Source organism: Vombatus ursinus, unplaced genomic scaffold (genome assembly GCF_900497805.2).
Source record: "Vombatus ursinus unplaced genomic scaffold, bare-nosed wombat genome assembly UNPS02010284.1, whole genome shotgun sequence".
In the NCBI taxonomy this organism is placed as follows: Eukaryota; Metazoa; Chordata; class Mammalia; order Diprotodontia; family Vombatidae; genus Vombatus; species Vombatus ursinus.
The window spans coordinates 8251212-8259440 of NW_020950062.1; positions in this window are offsets into that span (position 1 = coordinate 8251212).

Here is an 8229-nt window from a genome sequence, read left to right on the forward strand (position 1 = left end):
CTTGAGGATTTTTTGGACTTTTCTCCTAGGTGGTATAATTGGATTTGGGAAGATATAAGTGTGAATCCTTCCTTTTGACACTTATCAGCTGGGTGACCTTGGGCAATTCACTTAACCTCTCAGCCTCAGTTTCCTCATCCATAAAATGGAGGTAATTAATAGCACCTACCTCCCAGGGTTGTTGTGAGGATAAAATGAGATAATATATGTAAAGCATTTTGCATACCTTAGGGCATTATACAAATGCTAGCTATCATTATCATTACCATTACTACTACTACTACTATGTTTCAATCTGATCCAATTGGAGGAAATGTCCATACCAATGAAACTATGGATCCTGGGAGGAAACTGAAGCTGTTTATACGGCAAGGTGAGTGAGCACTTTGGAAATCTCTGAAGCTCTCTAGACTGGTGAGCTATGTTTATTATTCAAACACTAGTAGCATACATCTTTAGTTTTCTTTATACCATTGAATTGGTAGGAACTAACTATAAGCAAACTTACTAGCTCTCTGTGGTAACAAACCAAACCTCAAATAGATCAGTAATCTCATCTATTAAAGAGTTCCCTCGAACCATACAAATTACAACCCACTCTTGACTGTCCATCCTGTATAACTCTGTCTTTTTCCAATAGTTAGCCACAGGAAGTCTACCCAATGTGCTGAAAGACCTCTAGTGAAGTTCTCTGTCCAATTTCTCTGGTGCTCTAAATATGGCAGCACTATTCTATAGAGATATACAATCAAATGCACAGCTCTCGTAGGAGACTGGACTAAAAATCATGTAACAGGAAGCAAAATGTCCAATTCAGAGCCATTCCAAAGTTGCCATCTTGAATTCTTGGCTATACTCTGGAACCCCAGCTGCTCTGATGGAGGGCCCTTAGTGATCAGTCATGATTTATAATCAAGGATTAATTAGCTCTCAATTGGCCAACAGCTGTTCAGTGGTATACCATTTTGCAGTTCAAGAATCCTACAATTTCTTTGAGCTTTTCCAACTGTGCAGACCGGCTATGCTACAGAGATACACAAAGAGAGTTATTTCCAGAAGGCATCTGGCCCAAAAGGGGCTCATATCCCTTTGCAATTATTCTGGCTGCTGACAGTTTCCTATGTGAAGTAAAAATTAGGAAAGGAGTTACTGAATGGCTTTCAGCCTTTGGTCAATACTTGATAAGCCCTTCCTTTGATCCCAGTCTTATAAAGATCCAATTCTCTGTCACTAATACTGGTTTATGTAGTGCCTTCTATGTGCAGGGCCCTATGATGGAAACTTAACCTTCAAGGAGCATATAGTACCAAAAGGGGTTATGACACCAAATTAGATAACTTCAAAACATAATATCATATGACAAGTTCATTAAAGAGTTACAAAACAGTGGTATGTAACATCATTACCAATTGGGGGTAGGGGAACTAGGGAAGTTTTCCTAAAGAAGGAAGCACCTCAGTTGGGCTTTAAAGGAAGAGTAGGTTGGACATGGTGACCCACATTCCCAATACCTGCTCCTGAGGCTGAGACTGGTGGATCAATTGAGTTTGAGAGTTCTGAGCTATGGTAGACTAGGCCAATGGGTATCCACAGTAAGTCTGGCACAAATGTAGTTGAGGGGGTGGAGGGGTGGGGAGAGAAATGGGGAAGGGTGAAACAGCCCAGGTTGAAAATGAAAATGGAAAGATTCCATTTTGATCAGTAGTTTGATCAGATTATGAATGGTCCCTGCACTTCCAGTCAAGGTGAGATAGGGAGATCCTGTCTCAAAAAATAATAATAATTAAATAAGAATAAAAGGATAATAAACATTCAGTAGGACAAGATGGGGAATGAGGGCATTTTAGCAATATGGGATAGCCTAAGCAAAGACATAGAGGCAGGAGAATATAGTGTAGGGACCAGAAGATTGCTCATTTTGCCTGGAACATGGAGAAAATAGACACTAGAGTAGTATTTGCTGTGTCTGGAGAGGTACCAGGTTGTGATGGGACTTCCACAACTCAAGAAGCAATAGAGAGCTCCTAAAGATTGTTGAGTAGAGGAGTGATGTGATCAGATCTATGTTTAAGCAAAATAATTCTGATATGAAGGATGAAAAGATTCTAATAAGCCCAATTTGGGATATACTGAGTTTGAGGTATGGTAGAACAGTGAAGAGAGAGGTCAGAGTAGAGGTTAAGGCCAGAGATAGTTACATCAAAGCAGAATATGAGACCTAAATATAATACAGAATGCTCATCTTCTGCAACCCTGAGCAATTAGAGATTTAAAGTTCTAAAGCACAGTCCAGACTGTGCTCCATTCCTACTTTTAGTCAGACATGGTGCATAGGCTGGGCTATCACACTTGAACTCCCTATACTGTCAGATCGTCCATATGTGACTGCTGAGTGCCCTGAGGAGACATGTTGTGCAAAGTACGCAAGATGTAGCACAAAGCATCACGCCATGCCTTTTCCTAAATGTGCTCTTGCCCAAACATACTCTTTGCAAAACCTAATCCCCATGCTTTGTTCTTCTGACCTACTCTTTGTTCCTCCTTCTACCTAACTGGTAGGCTTGCCTTTGGGACTACATATTCTCTCCAGTAATTGAAACTCAAAAATAAACCCCCACACCTGACACCCTGTGCTCTCCTTTGGGGTATAAGGCCCACTACACACCTACCTGCCTTGTATGATGTCTTGGAATACGGAGGACACCAGGAGCCCCATGACCCCCAAGCCTGTAAACCTGTTATATGCATCGGTTGTTCTGATCCCAATAACATTGATATTGGTTTTTCCAGATCCTCTCCAGTTTTGTCACCTGTCACCTGGACTTGGGGCTGTGATTGAAAAGAGGTCAAGGAAAACATTAAGAACAAGGATCAAGAATGAACAGTGTTGCTTCTTTAGCCCTATTTTTGACTCTTTCCAGTACAAGCACGTGCATTTTGCCCTCCTTGCTGCTGCTGTCTGAATTTAAGAATATGCTTTCAGTCACCTAAATTGTAGAAATATGGTAAACTTGGCAGATTCTAAACAAGTTTATGGAGGATAGCAATGAGTATTCCATAAATGGCAGAGAAAAAACATACTAGAAGAGCAGAATGAGACACATTCTCAACCATTTGTTATTGTTCAGTCACTTAGGTCTTTATGGTTTGCCATTTCCTTCTCCAGTTCATTTTACAGATGAAGAAACTGAGGCAAACAGAGTTAAGTTGACTTGCCGAGGGTCACACAGCTAGTAAGGGTCTAAGGCCAGATTTGAACTCAAGAAGATGAGTTTTCCTGACTCCAGGCCCTGCACTCTATCCACTGTATCACCTAGCTGCCCCAAAGCAGGACTGGTGTTTCCACCCAGTTAGCCAGTGAACTGATTTGTTTTGCTTGATTCCACATATTTGTTATGAGTCCTTCCTTCTCTTTGGAAAAGTAGAGGTAGTGAGCTAGCAGGCAGTGAAAGATATGCCTCCCAAATAGCACCATTACTAATTTTTTTAAGTGATATTAGAAAAAAAGTGAAAGGGACACAAATAATAGTAATATTATACCAACCTTCTTCAATTTTATGGAGGGACTGGGTAAAGATAAAGAGCTGGCCTTGAAGCAAAGAAGACCTTTAAATCATTCAGTAGAAAGGAACAGGGAGAGCCAGAGGGAACGACATGGACCACTGGGAAAAAAGGAAAGATTGTATGGGGAACAGGGCATCCTAGAAACTGCAGCCTAGTAAACAGGAGCTGAGCTGTTTAGCAGTGGCCCTGAAAAGACGAAACCTATTAACTGGTACCATGGAGCAATGCCCAGCAGTGAGACTAACCAGGTTGGAGAGGAGAGAAGAAGTGAGAGATAGAGAGACACACAGAGAGATGAAAACAGAGAAACAGAGAGAAAGATGGAGAGTACCAGATATGATGCCTAGTGGGGGAGGAGCAGAGACATTATGCAGTGATTGGATGTATAGGCCCAGCCATATGGGCCCAAAGAATATAGTGGGTTCAAATTCAAACAGAGCACCAATGCATTCCCTTCTCACCTCTGAACTGTAGATTCCCTAGTTTTATTCAAGGCTCATGTTCTATTACCTGCTAATAAGGCCTTTATTGATCCCGCTAGCCCTAATCCCATGATGCTAGTTGCCCTCCTTAAAAAAAAATCACCTTTCATCTATTTTTATATACCTATGAAAGTACATGTCATCTCCCATAACTAGACTGTAAACTCTTTGAGGATAGTTTTTGCTATTATCTTTCTTTGCTATCACCTAGCAGAGAGCCTGGCAAATAATTGTTGATTGATTGCTTGATAAGAGCAGTACAGTGACATCCCCACAAGACATCAGAGATATGAGTCATCCCTCAGAACACGTGCCCTACACATTTATATTTAATATGTCTTCTTCCATATTTGCCCTGGACAAACATGTTCCCTATGTGTGTGTCTCACTCTATGAATTTCATTCTTTCCACTGTATGTGTGTGTTGGTGGAAGACTGTGTCTCAGGTTGGTTGATTGGTTTTTTGAGGGGAGAAAAGGGGAGTTGGAGTGCTCTATTAATGCTTTTTTCTAACTAAGCTGGTTCCTTAAATAACTTTGATTTGAACTAATTGTGTCCTTTGGCTGAGTAGTAAAAGAATGCACATTTGTGTGGGTTTATGAGTTATAGTTGGAGTAGATGTGGACTCATAGAGTATCTTAACCTTATGTAGCCTTTCTGGGTACCTTATATGGGGTGCTATAGGTGTAATGCCCCCATTACCCATCCATTTCCTAACTCACACTTATCGCTCTACCAAAGTCATTATTTACACAATGATTCATGGGTCATGTAAATATTAGGCTTGGTTTGTTCTGGGTGTTTGCACAGCTATCTATGTACATTATGGTTGCCAGGTTTCAGTTTGGAGAACACAGCCTTAAGTTCAGAGTGGACAGGGTTGGGTAAGGGAAGAGTGTGAGGTGCTACCAGCATCTGGCCCAGCTCAAATATAGAACCATTTACACATCTCGACACGTTGAAAAATAGTACAAGAACTGAAATCTAGGACAATCTTTTATAGAGTCTATAGTTGGCAGCCCTAATGTAAAGCAATTCAGATCCCACTAATCTACTGGGTTATCTAGAAGAAAGGACCCATTCAGCAAATTAATAAAGTAAATAAGGTTATTAGGTCAATGTTTCATCTACTCTAGAGAATAGTCTGTTTTAAAGCATCTAAGCAGTATATCTTTATATGTACTCCAATATTCCAACCTATCTATGATCTCATCGATGTATGTGTTCTCTCCAGCTATGCATATTTGCAACCCCACCATGCCTTCTTCAGTATCTCTTGTATATATCTTCCCAAAAGCCCATCATAGTTGATCCAACAAAAGTGCTGAGGGGCTTTCTTGATTCTTTTTAACATCATGAGGATATCAACAGAGTATGTGAACTGTCCATCAGTTTTCCCTCACTCTCATTACATCTCTTTAAATTATACACATTTCTTTACACATCAGAAGATATCTTTGGAGGTATCCTTTACTCAACTCTTCCCTCACAATTCCTGCTTTGCAATGTGTTAGGGCTTTGTCCAGGGTCACACAGAATTAAACATGAAAGGAGAGGGGGCTGGATTGTCCTTTAGGAAACTGCAAAGTTCTTTTAATGACCCTAAACTTATCCCTGAAATAAAGGCCGATATTTTTAATACCAGAATTCTTCTGGTGGTACAGTGGATGAAATGCTGGGCCTGAACTCCTCAGAAGACCTAAATTCAAATACAGCCTCAGACACTTATTTGCTGTGTGACCCTGGACAAGTCATTTAACCTCTGGTTGCCTTAGTTTCCTTATCTATAAAATGGGAATAATGATAATACCTACCTCCCAGAGTTGTTATGAGGATTAACGAGCTAATATTTGTAAAGTACTTAGCAATATGGGATATGGGATATGTTGTATGAGTCATGGAACATTACGGGGTCTAAGAATTAAAGGTGAGGTTCACCTTGAGGACAATGGAGGGACACTAATGAGCATGAACAAGCCCTAACACATTGCAAATCATAGTCTGGACAAATCGTCTCCTCCACTTGATTTTTCTTGTGTGGATAGTTAGGCCAAACTCTGAGTGATTTTGAGTCTCGTCTAGGAGGTTCTCTAATGTTCTGAGGCCTCATGCCATTAGCTCAATGTCATTCACAAAGAGGTACATCTGGAGACCCTCACCTTCTAGAGCAGGGGTTCTTAACCTTTTTTTTTTTTCCTGTTGTAAACCACTTTGGCAGTTTGGTGAAGCCTATTTGCCTCTTCTCAAAATAATGCTTTTGAACGCATAAAATAAAATACATGAGATCACAAAGGAAACCAATTATGTTTAAATACAGTTATGAAAATATTTTTAAAGGGTTCATTATTGTAGTTGTTTAGTTGCTTTCAGTCTTGTCCAACTCCTCATGACCCAATGTGGGGGTTTCTTGATAAAAATACTGGAGTGGTTTGCCATTTCCTTTTCCATCTCATTTTACAGATGAGGAAATTGAGACAAACAGGGTTAAATGACTTGCCCAGAGTCACCAAGTTAGTAAGTATCTGAGGCTGGATTTGAACTCATGAAGATGAGTCTTCCTGATTCCAAGTCCAAGGTTCTATCCACTGTGCTACCTAGCTGCCCTTACAGTATTCATGTACCCCAAGTTAGGCTCCCCTCTTCTGCCAGGACTTTGTGCTGGATTTCTTCCTTGGCATTACTGAACATTTTAATTAACATACTACTCCTTGTTTTACTTTTCTCTTAATATTAATGATCAAATGGTCATTGAACAAGATTATCCTCGTTGTTATTTCTTTCAAGGAAATTTTGGTATGTGCATGGGAAACACCTGGTTGAAGAAGAGCTCTTTTAGTTTTGTTTTACTGAATCACATACTTTTTTTTTAATCATAAACAATAAGCACAGTGAGATCTTTTATTCTCTACATCTTTCAGTCAGTCCTAAAATGATAAAGACGTGACTTTCTATGGAATATCACTTGCAAATTATTGCTTGTTCTTTTCTACCTCCCTCATCCAGGATATCCTTAATGCACACATGGATCGTTCTCATATCCTAAACAATGTCATCTACAGAACAGATGTGCACTAGGCAAACTTGGTCTAATCCAATTGTCTTTCCAATCTTTGTTTTCTTTGGTGCCATTTCTGCTTCCTTGGTAAGTAGATCTGGGACTGTGATACCGGAGTATCCAAATGGGGAGGTTCCACTCTCCCAGAAGGAAAAAAAGAATTGTTAAAATATCTTTGCAGATCTTTTCTATCTTTCATTTGTTTGTGGTCCTTCCAGTTTCATGCCTAGATGCCCTCAGAATGATTTTGCTTAGTAGGGTCTCTCAGTCTCTAGACTCAGACTGCAGGGTCTCTAAGCTTTTTTCAGTGATAGAGATGGGACTTGTGTGATTTACTTGTTAAAGGGCACTCCTAGATGAGAAAACTCCCTTTAATGATGTAGGTGAGCAGTTTTCCTGCAACTTATCTTCTTAGAAAGTTTTCCTCCACTGCATCTCATTGCTTCCTAAGGTGATACTGCTCATAATCTTACACAATTCTTCTCCATAACATTTTAAAAACCAAGTTTACATTCTATTTCAGTGTTACCCTTGGCTATTGCATCTTTCCACTTGGTAAACAGGTCAGTTGTTTGCTAAGGCAGGTTTTAGGCTGCTTTGATCTGTATATTGAGCAGCTAAATGGCACAGTGGATAGAGTGGCAGGCCTGAAGTGAGGAAGACTCATTTTTGTGTGTTCAAATCCAGCCTTAGATGATAACTAGTTGGGTGACTCTGGGCAAGTCACTTAACCCTGTTTGCCTCAGTTTCCTCATCTGTAAAAGGAACTGGAGAAGAAAATAACAAACCATTTTCTTTATCTTTGCCAAGAAAATCCCAAATGGGTTTGTCATGATGAGTCAGATACAACTGAAAAATCTGTTTATTATGAAAATACATTTATATTGATTAAAATTCTCTACGAAATTGTTATAATCAGTGTTGATATCCTTTCCTCCCTCTATTTCCTATTTTCAACACCAATACAATGTTTACTTTTTTAAAAATGGAGTCTTTTAAAATATTGCATGTCAAATTGTTTTCTCATTTTTATTCTTTTATCTTCATAATAATTAGTGTCTTTGTTCTAACAAATCGGTTGTCTGATTGTACATACAGTTGATTCAGGAACGACTCCCAGAGTAGTTA